General features: G+C 38.7%; 1 protein-coding gene across 16 annotated transcripts in view; it reads left to right on the top strand.

Moving 5' to 3' along the window:
- The window catches only part of LOC310902999 (uncharacterized protein), a 322682-nt gene that overhangs the window by 274139 nt on the left and 29450 nt on the right, over window positions 1-19093 (top strand). The window lies entirely within an intron of this gene.

The raw sequence follows: 19093 nt of genomic DNA on the forward strand, positions 1-19093 counted from the left end.
GCTCTGACCGGAATTCCAGGAATTTAGTGAAGGGTTTGGGGAACAGAAGTATGAAGGGAACAGAAGTATGTATTATTTTAGGATTATTTGATGTTTCTTTTAATTGCTTCACTGAAATTGCATTAGTTCTGAAAGAAGCTCTTCATTTGAAGGGAGGGGAAGCAACTCAAGAGCTAGTATTATATTAGACTACCCATGTTACTCTGCCTCACTTGAAACACCTTTTTCCAAAGGGCATAGAGCTCCTGTGGTGAGTTCCTGTGCAACATCTCAGATACAGAAAGGAGCCTAAAATGCCACTAGTCTTCGATGCTTAGGAACATTGAACCAGAGAGCTATTTCGGTTAAATGGCATTGAAATCTGAGATGTGAAATACTTAGTTTAAACAAAAAAAAGTTAAAAGAAAATGCTGTACTTTCCCTCTCCTGTATTTATTTAGGGAAAGCTACTTGCTTCAGTGTTCTTGAGACTTGCAGAAGAATTCAGTTCTGCAAGTTTGAGTATTACCTCAGCTTCTTTTTGGGATAGGTTGTCATTTAGGAATGTAAATAGGAATGTAAATAGGATTGTAGAATGGTCAAGTGAAGAATAAAGTTAGGAAAATGCAAGAATTACCAATTTGAGTAAAGGATAGCATTTTTCTGGAAGAGATAAGTAGGGGAAGAACAAGGCTAGTCAGGAAGGAGAATGGAAAAGCCTGAGTTAAAGAATACAGTTGAGGCCTCAAAGGATTTAAGACTTCTAGTACTAGGTAGGAGGCTTGGTCAGGACATGAACTGTAGTGGTGTTGCTAGCATTACTTGACAAGACTTTCTAGCAGCATTCAGCAAGGATGATAAGAAAAATAAGCTTTTGAAGGTGCCTAGCTTAATGAAAACTATTTAACATACCTCCCCTCCTTAGTAGATGAAAACTACAGTATTGTAAAATAACAAATTGTTCAAAAAATTGCGTGGAAGTGACCTAACATTTTTGAAAGGACTGGTTTGCATCGGTGGCAAAAATGGAGACAACCACCTTAATGAGTGAAGTGAGAAGATGTACAAACAGGAACCTGCTTATTAGTCTTACTTGAGAAATAGCAAGGCTCTAGAAGGCAGGCACAAATATGCCAGTTCACCCAATACATGACCTTGTATACATCTAGGATTTTGTATGAATGTGATTCTCTTCATGATCTTTTATTTTACTCTGTCTAATGTTTTCCATTGCAGGTTGTTTTTTTGTAGCAGAAAAGAATTCCAATTACTGTTTCGAATTCTTGCCCCCCTTTCCAAAACAGTTTATCGTAAGCTGTCTTGATTATAGCCTATTTATATTTGGTTTTAAATTTGGCTTTAAATACAAGCAATAAATGACTAACTATTGACAGGAACATTCAATTTATTGTTCAGTTACGTTGTACAAAATGGAAGGAAATTATGGTCTCACTCCTTTCATGATTTAAAGCATACCAAATTTTGTCTCATGCTCCAGGTTTTATTTTTAAAGCTTTCACCCTTCAATGGCTATTTGGCCGCAGCAGCATTATACCAGATTTAAATCTTTTAATACCCTTTTTACTCCAGCTGGGGAAGCAAGAATGTGGGGCCAGAGACAAAGGAACATAACATCACAGCAACTGGTTTTGACACTGTGACTTAGACTTAGCTTTCAGTTTTAAGATATTTAACAACCTCTTCTAAGTTAAGTTATGACCAGCACAAATTAAATTCTTTAGCTAGGTATATAACTAAACAACTTAGAAGCTTATTGTCACCTTTAGTGTTAATAAAGACTGATTAGTCTTAGTATTAATCTTTTGATCTAATTGATTTGATTTAAATCAACTTTGCGGCTAACCTATTAAGATATTAATATGACCTTTATTTTATTTTGATTCAAATGTTAAATTCCATTATTATTCACCAGCATTCATATTACTTTGTGTCTCTGTTGGGGTGTTAAAATTTACTTTTAGTGTTTCATTTGAATTAAAAAAAAAAAAAAAAAAAAGAAACCAAACCCACCAACCTGCTACATTCTTTTATTTGAAAACCTGGTTATAAACATACCTCTCTCCTTCCAAATTAGCCTTTGGCTCTTACACGTGATACCTCAATGTTTTCTAAACTAGGAAGAGAGAGCTGAGGAAGTGTTAGTGACTTTCTCTCTGCTTGGAAAAGAACTGAATTAGTTTTAAGAATAAACTCTAGTCTTCTCTCTGAAGAGACAATTTACTAAGATTTTCAAAAAAAATAAGAAAAAAACCTCAGTGTAATTAACACTTACACATACTGTGTGTAATTGCTTTCATGTGAATTTGCCCAAGAATAACTGTGGTAGGTACTGTGCGTGACAGCAAATCCCTCCTTTTTCTGCCCCAATAGGAAGAAAGACAAAGGGATCTGTGTAACTGTGAAGAAAAATGCCTGTTATTTGACTAATTATTGAGCATAATCTCACAGCTGCAGTTTTTGACAGCTGAAATTAGCCCTTACTGAAGTTGTCGAGTGAGACAAATTATGCAGTACTGCTGAAGCAGGTTACTGGTTTCTGCTTTATATAGGTTCAATGAAAGTAACCCTTGGACGTCACTGGAAACAAAGCACATGGAAATATGAATAGCTATGTTACTTAAAGAACATGAAATATGCTTGATCATCGGAGTGTTTTCAGCTGTTGCAATTCCTTGTATCTGTGCTTACTGCAAGGGAGCTTAGCCTTGCTGTAGCTTCTGGGAGTTCCTGTTTGCCCAAAGATCTAAGTTGTATGATTAGGCTTGGAGGGTCATCTAGCTCAAGCATCTGACTTGGAGGGAATTTGTGTAGGAGCAGGACAGGAGGGAGAAAAAAAAAACGCATTTAATTTAAAGGATACTTTATCTGTTAATGGTATTTGTGTCAATTTTCAATAGTTAATGGTAGTTCTAATATAACTTGATTTCTGAGCAATTAAGCAACACATTTAATACTGGAAAAATGATTAATTGGGATCTTTTGTGAAGAAACATGATATCTAACACTGTGTATAAAATTCTAATAAAATACTGTAGTTTTATTAAATTCTCAGGCTGGACACAGGTAACTGGTAATGAAACACAGTACCTCTCACCTTTGGGTGAAAGCTCATTGTAGTCAGCGCTGAAAGCTGTAGTGACGGTGATCACCAGGGAGAGAGGCCAGGAGCCTCGGCAGGTGTACACGTGAGCAGTTCCTAATCCAGCAGCGTTGGCTGTAGGCCGAACCAAAGCATGCTGACAGGAGGAGTATAAATGCTTTTTTTCTTGCTATTTGTTATCAAGCAGACTCCATCCTTTCTTAAGGAAAATTGAAATCACCATGAAGATGAATTGTAAGGTTGATCATTCACCTGAAACCTAGTGGCTCCAAATTGCAGTCTTTATTGTGTTAAATAGCATTGACATATGTAAGTAACCTTCTTTGAAGGCCTATCCAATCTAGGTGTGGTTAGGTCATCAAGTCACGTATGCTTAGAAAGTGCTTGTGATGCCTTGTTCTGTCTGTTGGGAATGATTATCCCTCTGAAGTGTAAAGGAAAACAAAGAGATTGACCAGCTATGGACCCTGGAGTTGCTCGTTGGGGGAAGAGGGGACAGGTTAGAAAGGGAGAGTAAAGCAAGGGAAAAGAAAAGGTGAGATTAAATGGTAACGTGCAGAAGCATTTGAAGTAAAGGTGGCTATGGATAATTATCAGCTGTTAGAAGAGCATGGTACGAAGAACGTTGCTCAAAAATTACATCTGCCAGTATCTTTTACTGCAATTATTCTTTAGCATGCTGCCTTTCAGCTGAGATCCTCTGCTCCATTGCAGTGTTGCTAATACCTCTCTATGCCTTGAGACAGAAGGAAAGGATCTTCACATTTATGAGCTGCAGAAAGATGATGAAGTTTCCACCAAAGGAGATAAAAGAAGGATCAGTATCCAAAGATGCATATCAGTACCTGAAATTTACCTGATATTCAGTACTGCATACAGTGTACTAATGTGGATTTAGATAGAGCTTGGATTTAGTTGTTGAGGAGGGAAAAAGGAGAAAGTAGCAGTCAAGCACTAGGGAGAGATGTAGTTCCATTACAGAGGAATTTTTCAGGAATATCATGAGCCTAGAAACTGAAAACTTAAATCAGTAGTCTAGTTAGGTAGAGTATTTGACTAATTGTTTCTTCTTGTTCCAGATATGTGTATTTTATTTTACCTTTTCAATTTCTTATGTTCTTCTAAAATACCAGTTTCTCTAAAACGAGTAAGAAGAAATGAAATTCATTTCCTGAATCCTCTCCCATATTTTCTTCCTCAGTTACTCAGTTTTTTTTACTTAGGTTTTTGATCAGTGGCCCAGAAGCTGGACATCAGTTCATATTCTTTCTTTCTTAAGTGAGCATCTAATCTTTTTCCTCCGGTTCCTTTGCACTGTCCTCTCACTGCGGCTTCATGAGTTAATGTACTTCTGCATGCCTTACTTGGCAGCTGCCCAACTATTCCCTCCAGAGCTTTCTTACAGTATTAGGTGTAATTTTGGTCTTTGTTTAAACTTCCTTGAGTTAATGTATGTATATCCAGAATCGATATGGGCTTCAATATGCGGTGTCTGTCCAGAAATGACCATGCAGGATTCCATGTTCAAGCATAATAAGTTTATGATGACTCTTAATGCATAGGTTGCTTTTTCAGTTTTGTGAGTCATGTTTACCACATACATTCAGCTTCCATTGTCGTTTCCAGTTAAAGTATTTTGAGTACAGAGAATGCACTATATTTAGCAGGTAGTTCTTCCAGAATCCACTGGATATTTTAGATGCACAGCAATGCCTATGTAATATAGACTTCTATGCATTATTTCCACATTTCTGGAAATAATTTCTATGTTTCTGCTTTGTTCTTTGGAACCAATTATTTAATACAATGTGAAATGTTGCAAGAAGATCTGATGGAGCCATTCTGTGACTTTGTTGCTGATGCATTCATTCTGAAATATATTAATATGTTCTTCTAGAAGCACTACAGGCTTTCAGAGGTAATTTAGGTTTTATACTTCTTTAAGTTTAAACTTGGAGGGGAAAAAAAAAAAAGCTCCCCAGCTGAGCTGATCTAAATATACAGGAAGAGGTTCTGATCTATGTACTGCTTTAAAAATATGTTACACTTGTGGTTATGAAATTTTATTCTTTTCAATGGATAATTGAAAAATCCATGAAAAACCTGGGTACTGTAAAGAACCTAGAAATCCTTCTCCTTTTGAAGTCATTGATTAGCTGTCTATTCCTATTTATAATTACATAAGGTCATGGTAGAACATCTGCAGTACTGAAATACTCAGCTGTGAGTATTGCTGACAAAGTTGCTCTGCTAAGGCTTGCTTTATTGCTTAAATAAATAATATATATAAGGATCTCTGTTCCTGGAAGTATATAACTAGAAGCAATGTACTTCAGTTTTGGTTATTTAACAATAATTCAGTCAAAGAGGTGAGTTTGAAACTTGGCATTTTTTAACCTGCTGAATTTCTTTCAAATTCAAAAGGTAACTGACCATGAAGACACAAAACATTTGGCTTTATTTGGCCAATGCTGAAGAGGTGCTGCTGAGGTAGAGTTCAACTCATCCACAGCAAACATGCAGGGCTAGGTGTGGGTTATGTTTTCACTAGGTGCAAGCACGTGAGAGGACATTTTTTTCCCCAAATCAGAAGTTTTATTCTATTGATCACCTTTGATTGGCAAACCTTGCTTGTCCTGCTCTTTTCTATGTTCAGTCTTTATTTCAAGTCAATAAATAGTATTAAGAGAGTTCAAGATAGGTCATGGTATTTAGCAGAGGAATAGTTACAGAAAAATAATATCTCATTCCTGTGGAAATCTAAATGTAGTCCATTTAGAAGCCTCACAAAAAGCAGCATTCTGTAATGCATACAACTTAGTTGTCTGATCTTTCCATCTGTTAGGCTTGTCTGTTGAGACTGTTCCACTTTCCAGAGTAAAAAGTGTATTTTCACTGGGTCACAGAGGAAAAGCATTTTGAGTACGGGCACGCCCCAGAGATCTGAAGAACCAAAGTCATGTCCCTGTTACAGTGTTCAGTTGTGTTTATTTTAATTCAGTATGGAACAGCTTTGAGAAAAGGGGAGGGTTGCCTCCAAACAGAAAAGAAAACCTGTATTTTGGAATTAGCTGACTGACTTAGCTGACTGTGTGATATTATCTTTTCCTTTGTCCACCAAAACAACTCCCAAATCCGAAGGGGAAAAAAAGCAAGCAAACCCCAAAACAACAAACCAGAAAAAAAAATCTTCTTAAGACTGCAGTATCTTACACTTCATTGCAGTCATGGCAGATTAACTGACATATGAGAACGTTAGGTCTGTCAAACCTGCTTTGATGATAGGGGGAGGAGGACTTGCACCATCTGTATAGCAAAGGCTTTAGAGAAGGGACATTTAATCACAACAAAAGTAATATATTCAGAGAATTTGAGGTGAAGTGTCCTTTTTTTGTAGATCACCATGTTCAGTATATGAAAGATGTTAGGTCTAACAATACTGGCTGATGTACATACAGGAGATGTGGGCAGATGCTTAGATCTATCTCATCATGGAAAATCTAGGTTACAAAGAATTTTTTCTGTATCGTCAGGGAAACACACTTCCAAGGGACAGTTCATAATCACTAAGACATCCTTTTAGTTAGACGCTGTCATGACTCCAAGTACTATAGCGTTACCCAGTAGCAATTCCTATGATAGAAATTGGTAACTGGATAAATTCTGGAAACGATCTGCCTGATGTGATACGTGCCTATCTCTTATAATTTGCATTGAGATGAAGAGAGGGGATTCTTTTTTTTTTTTTGTAAGACTAACATGAACAGAATTTGTAGTGTTGATTTGTATGCTTGTTTAGACTATTGGTTCACATTAGATTTCCCATTTAAATTCTGTGCCTATAAAGACAGTTTGGAGTTAATTGTCATGCGCTCAGTGTCTGAAATGGTAGAAGAAATTTTTTTTTTTGCTTTATAATGATTCAAAAGATGTGTATGAAGTTGCAGTAGTCTGTTTTCTTTAATCGTAGCTTCAACATACCAACTGGTACTTTAAGTACTGCTTAGAGTCACTCTTACAGTTTTGAAGAAGGGTTCTCATCTGCAACTACTGCATCGAGGCAGGACAGAATAAATACGTAAATATTTTGAAAAAGTAACACTAGTCTTTTTGTGGTTATAGATCTGCCTTATGTGCTTTCTCCATCTCATACCACCAAAAAGTCAGCTATAACAGCATACGAGAGTTTTCCTTTACAAGACTCCCTTTCGGTGTTTTCTTTCCATAGAGGAGACTGGTATTTGATGACCTTCTGAACCAGCAATTCTGTTTTCTGAAGCAGAAAATTGTTTCTCTTCTTTACTGTGAAGAAGCCAATGTGTGTCTCATATTCACGCTAGGCTGTCCTGACATACAAGGAGTAGAGAATGTGAAAATAGCATGTCCAAGGAGCTAGGATAGCAGAACGCAGATTTTGAGCAGAATTTATATCAGAAATGTCTCACAGGTTCTGATTCTTATTCATACCAATATACCTTTAAAGTGCTCCGAGAGTCCAGAGGGCTGTCCCATGGATGAAGGTATAATTTATACTCTTTGTATTGCCCAGAGGACTGTAGTGTAAATAAGAATCAGATTCTTTATCTATTCTTCCAGAACAGCATAGTATCCAGATTTCAGCAAGGCATCTGAATTTTCAAGTAAGAACAAAGAATTGTCCAAGATGCTTCAGATAGTAAAATTAAAATCAAATCAGATGCTGATCCTGCATATTACATCCACAGATGCTGGAAAAGGGAGGAACTGATAAAGTGTGTCCCAGAATAACCGGTTGTATATGAACAGCTGTGTTCACTTGCAAGGACTTGAGTTGTTCCCCATGACAGCAGCTTACAAAGTCACAGAATCACAGAATTGTCTAGGTTGGAAGAGACCTCCAAGATCACCTAGTCCAACCTCTGACCTAACACTAATGAGCCAACCACTAAACCATATCACTAAGCTCTAAATCTAAACATCTTTTAAAGATCTCCAGGGATGGTGGTCATCCTAGCAGAAGTGCCCAGCCTCTGGATGGTCAGCCTAACATTTTGTCTTGGAGGTATTACTAGTGCTTCTGTAGATCCTGAATCTGTATAGACAGATTTGGGATTGTTTACTAAAACAGGGTAAAATACTGGATAAGCATAAAATACTGGATAATCGTCACTGGTAGCGATGATGGTGTGGAATAGTCTTTCCTGGGGTCCTGCCTGTGTCTGTACTGTAAACCTGGTTAATCGTGCTGTTTATTTCTCCTGATGGTCATTATTCACCTCCTCCTATAGTTTAGGTTGGAATAACAGGCAGAGGAGAACAGTGTAACAGGCACTGGGGCATGTGGGCTTGCCAAGTGCCGTTAGTAAGCCAGCTGTGTGCCTCAAGTGAAAGGCATAGGGCTACTCTGAAAATGTACTTAAATGCATTGTGTCGAAGTTGGCTTCTCAGTAGGTGACACAGCCTTTCTTGAGTCTTACTTAGCTGAAGTAAATCAAAAAAGCTGTGACTAGATTAGGCTGATTTTTGAAATGTGTTTGTACTGGCAGAAAATAGGAAAGTGGAAAATATCGTCTTTTTCCTATCCTGAACAGGAATGGAAGGAAAGCTAATCAAATGAGTGGGGATGGCACAAGAGAGCACTACACTCATGTTAGAGATGGATTGAATCTTGTTATTCATGCTCTGTTGTTGGCAGATGGCTTAATATATTAAAACGGACAAGAGAGCATTACAGACAGTGTGGCATCATAGCTGTACAAATGGAGACAGTTCAGGCAGTAGCTCATTTCAGTTTGGGGAGTGACTGAGAGAAGAAAATGACTGTCACGCTTAATTAGAAAAGTAGCAATACAATACAGAGACAAAGCCCAATGACAAATATTGTCCCTGCAGATCTAGCATTATCCACCTCGTACAGTCCATATGCTGCTGTTCAGCTCCTCTGCTTACTGACTATATAGGTGATGTGACTTTTTAATAATCTGCCAGTTATGAAGAAAAAATAGGTCTTTAATAAACCCAAGGCAAATCACAGAGAGGAAGATCCTAAAGTTGTACCATTCCTTTTCCTTCCTCCTTTCCTTCTTAAATAAATGTAGGTCTGACTGCTGGTCTGACCTCTGGGATTTCTGTTTCAGTGCTTAAGTGAAAGGAGATTTCTTAATTTCTGTGTACAACTGAATAGCAGAGCACTGTTCTGAGTCCTTTCAGCAAGTTTTTGGTTATTTTCAATGCAAGCATCATTTTTGGAACATAGCTGCTAGTGAAAGCGAGGAATTTTTTTTCCCTCTCTAACTGGCAGAAAATATTTTTCCTTGGCAGCAATCTTTAATTATATTCAATAGTGACTTTCTCCTCTTTAGAGTTCAAGTAAATTAATAGGTTAGAGGTGTTGGGGGCATTCTTTCAGGTATCTAAAGTGCGGTGGTTATATTAACAGATTTTCAGTGTGCTGTGATCAAAGCCACTTCGTGCTCAGCATGTGGCTTTGGGCCAGATGGCGAATCCCAGCAGCTAAACTCCCTTATGCTGGTTTCATTTTTGCATACCGAGCAAGCGCAGCCTCATTCCCTCCTGCCCCATTTGCCTGGCTGTACCCCACTGCAGGCAGAGTACCAGAGGCAGTCAAGGGCAGCATTAGGGCAAGACAGAGAGCCACAGCCAAGCTCTGCTGCAGTCACCAGCAGCTCCCCCCATCCTGCCCCCCCCAGCAGTGTGTGCTGAACACGAGGACCAAATCCTCCTAAATTTAGCTATGCTGGTGGTTTGCCTTCATAGGCCTGCTCTATAAGCAGTGGGAAGAGATGGGAGTGCTGCCCCAGGACAATTCAAAGCATGCCACTGTTGCAGGTGCTCTGAATTGCTCCCAGGAGGAGTTAAAATCACAAGTCACTATCACCTGGTTAGTTTGCATGGTCTGCTAATTTAAGTGCCTGAAGCTGGAACAGTGTGAATATTGTTCTCCTAAAGCAGGAAGTCATGTATACAGTTATGCAGGGCCTACACAAGCATGAAGCTTGGAGTTCTATCCTAAAGTTATTAGTGACTACATATTTCTATACAATTCAAAATGTTGGACTACAAATACAGGTTAGCCAAACTTCTCAGAAATTCTCCTTTACTCTTCAGAAGCGAAGTGTGTTCAGTGTTAATTCTCTGCTCCTTCTCCCCTGTTTGCCATGTTTCTTTGTGTTCAAGCATTCCATCTGCTGCTCCAGTTCATGGTCTTCCAGGAGGTTCAAGGCAGGCTCTCTACTGTTCTATCATATAAGTAAATAAAAAGCAAAAAATGTTTTTTTTCTGTTGCTCTGTACAACTGCCATAAAGATACGGAGTCAAGGTAAAAGAGTCATGTTAGGGTTAACACGAGTTCCTGTTGCTTTTTTGCTCTTTAAATAATATTTTACCAAGCTTACTGAATGAGAATGAGACATCCTAAAGGATCAGTTAGTCTTCAAATAGAAGACCTCTTGCAGAATTACAGTTCCAGTGTTTCTCACTGTTTGGTGTGTCTTCAAGACCAAAGGCCTAGGACTTCTTTACTAGTCCTTAGAAATAGTTCTAGCACATCAGCAACAGTTTTCATGGGGCACAATAACATTGGAAGTATTGGTGCAGTGACGTTTTCAAGGCAGTCTGAAATTTTCGTTTATGTTCTGATAATTATGCAGTTCGTTGGACTTTAGTATACAGGCTTCATTCACAAAAGTACCAAATGTTACACTGACATGTAAATAAGATCTTAGATGTCCCTAGCGTGTAAGATGTGTTCTTGCCTTTACTGGCTTCACTTAACAGCCTTCACATAGAATCACAGAATGGCTTGGGAAGGGACCTTAAAGCCAACCCCCTACCATGGGCAGGGCCCCCTCCCACCAGCCCAGGCTGCACAAAAGCCCCATCCAGCCTGGCCTTGAACGCCACCAGGGGTGGGGCATCCACAGCTTCTCTGGGCAACCTGTGCCAGTGCCTCACCACCATCTGCGTAAAGAACTTCTTCCTTATATCTAATCTAAATGTACCCTCTCTTAGTTTACTCTTACTCCCACTATTACCATTACTCCTAGTCCTCCATGACAGAGTCCCTCCCCAGCTTTCCTGTAGCCACCTTCAGGTGCTGGAAGGCAGCTGTGAGGTCTCCCTGGAGCCTTCTCTTCTCCATATCATCTTGTCTTTGTTCCAACTGTTTATTGATATCATTATAAATAATCTTATGCATTGGTAGATTACCTTAGATAAATCATGTCGTGCACGTCATGCTGCAGCAGAATTCCACCTGCCTTCTTTACTAGGAAATTAGTTTGAGTGAAGTAAATCACCGATCACCCGAAAGAATTTAGATATGCTGCTTCTGAGGGAAGTTTCTTTATATGCCCTTACCTCTGTGTGACTTGCCGGTCACATATATCACTCTTTTCTTTGTTGCAGTACCTTTTCAATTCTTTTGTCAGAATTGGTGATTTATTTTTTATTTTTTTTAAATAACTACAGTGGTTCAAGATATGGATTTTCCTCAGGATATTTAACAAGGAAGTTCAAATGTAGTTCTAAACATTAAAAGTAATTTGAATTCTTGCTGAGAGAGTCTCCCTCTACTTCTCCCCCTCCAAACAGGCCAGAGCTTTTTTTTTTTTTTATTGCATTCTTTACTTCTGTATTGCTCAGTATTTACTCTTCATTTTAAGAGCATTTCACTTGTTCTCCGGTCATCAGTGAAGTTTGCAGTACTTCCACATCGCATCAAGCTTGTCAATCATTCTTTGCATTTACTTTGTCATTTTACAAGGGACTTTTACTGAAGGGTTTTGCATGTTACTGTTCTTAAGCTGGATAAAGTTTCGTGTGGCTGTCTTTTCTGTTGTCTGTAGGTGTTTGAAGCACTGTATTGAATTAAGTTCATTTAATTATGGGGAGAGCTGGAAAAATGTGCTTGGTGATAATATCATTTCACTGTGCTTAGTTACAGTAGTCAACAGTCAAGACATGATAGCAGTGGTGGGGTGTACTGGCTTAAATGGAGAACTCTGAAGAACAAGATAGGTTTTTTTTTGTATGGGTAGCAAAAATGAAATGGTCTTTTTAAGGTGTTGACATATGGGGGAAAGATATCTCGTAAGAACTGGTTATATTGTTCTTTATCTACTCTTCTATTTTACCCACAATGGAAGACTTTTTATTTGAATGGCTTTACAGAAATGAGTTAGACGCATTTTATTGTATCATTAGTGTTACTTTATAATAATTCTCAGAAAGGTCAAATGACTTTACTAAGGTCATCTGTGAGAATCTGAGAAAATATTTTCAAAATACCTGTTGTATTCTGGACACAAAATAAGGAGTTTCAGTACAAAGCCTTGCTAGAGAGTAAATGTCTGAAACGCGAGTATATTAAAAATTATCCAGAAAATCTATCATAGGCCCTGTTACTTTTCATATGGCTTTAGTAATGTGAAAATACCTGCACGTGGACAGAAAACACACTCATTCCAATGTTGTCTTCAAGCTGTATTAAACAGAATAGGGTGAATAAAAATTGCAGTTTTGCTACTACTGCCACACTAGTACAAAAAGCAATTTATTTTGCTTTGCAGAAACCAGGTGCTTTCTGAATATGGCACTTAATGATCCCAGTAAAGATAGTGGGGGGAAAATGAAAGATGTCAAGAGAATGCATTTTTAGAAGAAAAATCATTAAAAAAAATTATTTTATTTCTTCATTTTGCAAATTTCATTATATCCAAATCTGCTATAAAATTCCACTCTCTCAGCATGGCCCATAATTGGAAGAAGAAAGTTCAACTGGGTTAATAATTCATTTATATGAGTCTTAAAATGTTTTGGTTTTCTTCAATAAAATATAACAAAATTATGGAAGATGAATAATCTGTCCAGACAAATTCTTGTACGCAAAAGACTTATCTTAAGAATTCCTTTTTGTCTCTACTTTGTAGAAATTCATACTGAACTAATTCATTAGTACCAAAACACAGCAATTTAAATGTTTGCAGGAGTTTATATATACTTTCATTCTGTCTGTTCCTGATCAGTTTCTCTGACTAATGCATGCGTGCTGTACAGAAAGTCATCATTCCCCAGGAAGAAAGACGTGGCCTGCTGCCTGGGTGGCCCAGCAAAAAAACATGGAGTAAAATAGTCTTTAGCTGTAAAACAGAGTATGTAAATTCTAGCTTTGCTGTGTTGCTGTGCCTTTGTTATGAATCCTTGTGATGGTCTATGTTTATAGTCTCCTGCAATTAAATGTCCACAGTTGTCCAATTCACATTCAATTATTCTATTCATGGGAGATTAAGTTATTTCGGAGTGCACGATGCTCTGAATGCTGCAGGGGTTGCTGCCCTGTGTTGGCCTGCTAAATGTCTTCCCGCTTCTGGAAATCAGACCAGCTTGGGGTCAGTTGCACAGACATGGGACGCTGCAGGGAAGCTCACCTGTGCTTGTTCTGCATCTTGGATGCACAGAACACTCCCACAAGGCAGAAGGAGGCATCATTTCAGTCATCTCTCTTCCTTTCTCTACACAGTTTATGCAGTCAATAACTCTTTGAAAGCTCTGTTTGGGTGAAATAGTCTATATGTGAGTGTTAGAGAAGCATGGTAGGAGATTGTTATGTATCTGAGTCTGCTAGAGGGAAGCCTTTCCTCTCATCAAATAAATTGGGTCTGCTCACATAAGGTTTCTTGGTGCAAGAGATCTTGGGAAGATTGCCTACAACCTGTCACTGTTTTTGATGTATAGCAATAGGCAATGACCTTTCTTTCCATGCCAGCTGTTTCTTGGAATTGCCCTGTAATGTTGTATCTCTTACATTCTTTACCTGTGTGTCTGAGAGAGAAACAAAATGATTCCCTCTCAGATGGTGAAAGAACTTTAAAAAATAAAAATAAAAAAAAAATCCGATGGTCACTGTGCCTCTGGGTAGAGCTTCAGACTTCAGTTTTGAGTCAAAACCACTGTCCCTTAAACTAGGACACAGCTATAGAAGTAAGCAGTGACACTGAGGTAGCTGAGATCTTTTTGATGCTGTATATTTTGCTCTACAGTTTTCAGGAGAGAGATGGCTTATTCCAGACGTTGTCTGACAAACTTATGCAACGTGATTGCAATGCAGTGGCTTCAGGAGCTGTCCTGGTTCCAGTTAGGACAGAGTTAATTTTTCCTCCTAGTAGCTGGTAGGGTGCTATGTTTTGGATTAGGATGAGAAGAGCGCTGATAACAGGCTGATGGTTTAATTGTTGCAGAGCAGTGTTTACACCAGGCCAAGGACTTTTCGGCTTCTCGCTCTGTCCTGCCAGCGAGCAGGCTGGGGGTGCAGCAGGAGCTGGGAGGGGACAGACCCAGGACAGCTGACCCAAACTGGCCAAAGGGGTATTCCATACCATCTGACGTCATGCTAAACAATATATAGGGGTGGCTGGCCGGGGTTGGGGGGCCGGCTGCTCGGGGATAGGCTGGGCATCGGTCAGCGGGTGGTGAGCAATTGCATTGTGCATCACTTGTTTTCTTACACATTATTATTATTAATACTATTATCATTATCACTATTATTATTATTATTGTTATTATTATTTTCCTGTCTCAATAAACTGTCTTTATCTCAACTCACCGGCTTCACTTTCGCATTTCTCTCCCCCATCCCAGAGAGGGAGGGGGGAGGGTGAGCGAACGGCTGTGTGGTGTTTAGCTGCCAGCCGGGTTAAACCACAACAGGAGCCTTATGAAGAATTCCTTTTTTAAAAGGAGAACTTGTTCCCCCCCCCCTTTTTTTTTTAAATTCTAGTTTGTTTTTTATGACGTGTGGTTTACCATCTGTTTCCAGAGCACAGAAGTTTAAAGATGGGAGTGTTTTTACACTAAGTAAGGAAATACTACTGCTCTTGAGAAATCACACTGACTTTTTGCAAAATCAGGTGGAAGAGCCTCTGGCCACTGTGATTAGTTTGACTTTGCAAGATAGCCTGTGCTGTATGCCGTCTAAGGTGCTGGTCCATCTTTTATCCTCCTTTTAAATACTGGAATCTTTGAGGATTATAGTGGGCAATTAACACAGCTTGCTAAAAGAGCTTGATGTCTTCATTAAAGAAAATAAGTAAAAATGAAAGTTGAAGAGAGTCTTGGTTCCAGGTAGGAAGTGATGTGAATGATTACAGTTAGGTTGAGGCTGGGGTAGAAGCTGATCAATGGATCTTTTGTTTATTATTGGAGATTCTTCAGTAAGAGAAACAGGGTGTCTTGGGGGGGAACAACAGGGGTGTTTATCAGCTGCTGCCAGGTTAGAAAAGGAGGAGGACAGTGGCCAAGATCATCTTGATTTTGCAGGATTGAGAAAGACCTTTCACAACAGAGACAAGAGACAAGAAAAGGGTTCAGATAAATATCAGACTTCTATAAATAATGCCACTATTAAAACCACTGCAAAGTGATCTGCTTTCACTGCTCATCTGCTTCAGGCAGGATGGCCTGTGGCAGGCGATATTGCTACCCAGCGCTTACAGGGTACAGTTGCTGTGACAAAGAATCTTACTACTGCTGTTTCCTCTGTTAAAAAGCATTGCGTCCCCCTGACTCCTATCTTAGAGAGAACTCAAACAAAATAAAAGGGAGCTCACTTAGAAAGGCATGTTTGGTAGCTACTTTCAAATTCGTTACTGTCTACACGTAATTAGTAGCTGCAAAGTGCTGAGTACAAGGTGGGAATGTGTAGAGACTCCATACAAAGATATATCATAGACCTTTTTGGAGCAAAGTATCATTTTTTCTTTCCTGTGGGAAATGCTGGCTTTACAACAGAATTATAAACTAGAAGTTTTCCATGTTATGTAAATGTCACTGTGTCTCCATCTCTCCCGCTTTTTTCTTAGCTCAGAAATAGGTAATACTTTCTCTTATGCAGAAATCTTCTCAGAAGGAGCCTGTAGCAGCCCAGGGAAGCCACACGTGGTTGTTGGGGAGCTTGTGAACTCCCCCAGAGTGCAGGCTCCACGCTGGTGTTTAAGGCTACTGGAGAGCTCAGCAGCTCAGAAGGGGAGTGTGGCCAGCAGCGCAAGGCAGAGACTTGGGAATAAAGTAGTGAGAGGGTGGAGGTGAGACCGGCTGGCACATCAGTTGGCATTACTGGAGGTACTCAAGGGGAAAATGAGACCTTTAAAAGTTACCTTAAAGCTTTGGGTTCATTAGACAGCAGTCTCCAAGATACTGTAACACGGTCTGGTGTATGAATGCGTTTTCAAAAATTGAAACCTCAGTTCAGATCACAAACTGAACCCATTACCTTATGAAACCTGTATCTATTAATATCCAGTGGCAGACAGTGTCTTACATGCAAGCTAAAAAAGCAAAATAGAATAAAGCAGAGTCTGGGACAAGGAATAAACACACAATAGTTTTGAGGTTTTGAGTCTTGAATTTCATTCCAGTTGTAGGGTTGCCTACCCTGTGAGTACTATTTCTAGCTGAGAGTATGAGTTTAATTTACAATAACTGTTTCAGATGAGATTTTTCAGGTGGATGCGCTTGCTGAAATTTGTATATTTGTACATGCTGCGTTCCTTTGGCCAGCAGCCCTGAGAACATAAGGTTATGTGTTCAGTGAGTAAAATAAGGAAAAATAAAATTGGAGATCGGAGGCTGGAGGAAGTGAAGTATTTCCATCATTCTTGTTAACATATCACCTGTTTGACTTAAAAATACATTGTTTTCCATAATGTTTGCAGATAGACAAAGATGATTACAGTGAAAACAGATTGTTCTTAGCCCCAAAGTTCTTTTTATTTTTTTACTTTTTTTCCCTGTATCTTACCAAATATAAATATTCTGTTCAAGCTTTTATGAGGTCTGTGGACATACTTATTCTGTGCTCTATTTTAATTATCAGGGTTTTAGGCTCCAATTTACTTTCTGACTGACTTGATGCAATTGCTATGACCTTCAGCTGATATGTTTTAATTTTGTCATTGAGATTACTTCCAAACCAGAAAATTGAAGCTGAATATGGAAATGCTACACCTCACTAAGGCTGAACATTCCTGTTCTTCCAATAGCACTAGCTATGAATTCTAACAGTTTTAGTTTGACAGCAGCAGGAAAAGAGTTATTTTTCTGTCGGCCCAGGGTAAAAATCAGCTAAGCCTTAGGGCAGTTGGATTACAGGCAAATGGTTTGTGGTGTGTGTGTAATTTTCCTTCTATTTGTTTTTACTGTATTTCTGTACTTTTGGAATTTGTGGCATGTGTATGGTCTGTATCTAAAGGAGCAGAGCTTTCCTGAAAGGTGGAATGTGCCATGAGCTCGCCAAGAGTGAAATCTGAATTGCAAGCTTCTACTTTTTCACATTTACATCTTCTGTAACAGTCCACACAACTTTTGGGAAGAAATGTTTCTTATGGTGACCATACTTGGCAGATTCTTGAGACAGGTTGTTACCTAACATGCCAGCAGTGTGGTTTTTGTTCTGCAAAGCACATAGGTACGATCCCCAGACCAGGCCTGCTGATAGATCATTTAAGCACGTTCTTAGCTATGGTGGTTGCAATACCGGCAGATCCATGGGAGTTCTTCATAGTGGAAGTCATTGCCCACCATGATGAAATGTGAAGAGGTACATTTTATCAGTGTGGGTCAGAATGTAGGGCATGTTACCGTAGTCTGACCAAATAATGTAAGGTGTCAATTCAGTGGCAATACCGAAAAATACAGTATTGTGTTGAAGACAAATCAAAAAGTAAATGTATTTCAGTCAAGATTTCCCAAGCATAGAGTATTTTAGCCTACATTTGCATGTTATAGGGAATACAGTATCTGAAATAATTCAATTTTTCATTACTACTTGTACTAACTACATAAATTTGTCAAAAAGATCAAACCAACAAATGATTAATCAACCATATGTTATCTAATAACTTGGCAATAATGGTTTCAATAGGTCTGTATCCATTGTCTACACATCATAGTGAATGTTCTTTTTGAGCTTTGGTTCAGTCTGTTTATATAAAAAGTCAAATACCCACAGTAATAAGATTGTAATTAACATTGGCTGTGAATTTTGTGCCCAAGTGATTCTGAGGTGATACCCTGTTTAAGGAAAAGGAGATTGCAGTAGTAGGGCACAGTTCATGGATGAGGAAGTAAGATCAGCAAAGAGCTTTTTTTAAAAAAAAAAAAAAATTGCTTCATCTAAAATAAGGTTAAACATGCTTTTGTTAAGAAAAATATATACTGTTCTGTCTGAGTAGCCAACCAAAATTAATTCACAGAAATCTCTTCCTAGAATTACACGCATGTCTTAATGCATAAGTCAGTGTTCAGGGAGGCTTTGCATGTTCTTTATATACTTCGAGCAAAAATATAGGAAGAGTGGTTCACTTTCTCTTCTTTCATACTCTAAAAAATCAAAATATGCGACGCTATTTTAGCACACTTGAGACATCAGAATTCACACAGAAATGATAAATACACGTCTGCTTGGGAACTGAAATATGTTTCTTAAAACTGGTATAGTAAGGGCTTTTTTTACTTGGGAATAGTTTTCTTTATATTCCTTCTTTTGCAATGTGTTTTCTGACCTGTTATATTCTGGTGTTGTATTTTAGGTGATGGGAAGGCTTATTTGTGCATGTATTTTGCTTACACTGGACTCGTATATTTTTGGCTGTCAGCTTTGGTCCTCAGCTGCTGGTGATGCAGAAAATTAATGGAGTCTTCAGCCCAGGCATTATGATAATAGAGTGCTTGAGGATGTGCCATCACCACCCACAAGACTCAATAGCTCATACTACCAATAAGCTCTTTGCCCTTTGGATTGCTGTATTAATAACCTTCATATTTTGTATTGTGGTATTTTAAAGTTGGCCCCAACCTGCCTAAATAAAGACAAGTTGTTTGAAATGCAGCAAGAGGAAAGGGCAAGGAAGACTTATTTTCTTTGGGGGAGCATATCTCTTTACTGGTGGCATGCTTTCTACCTGTTCAAAAGCAAACTTCAAGGTGACCGATCAGTCT

The sequence above is a fragment of the Anser anser genome (assembly GCF_964211835.1).
Source record: "Anser anser genome assembly, chromosome: 7".
In the NCBI taxonomy this organism is placed as follows: domain Eukaryota; kingdom Metazoa; phylum Chordata; class Aves; order Anseriformes; family Anatidae; genus Anser; species Anser anser.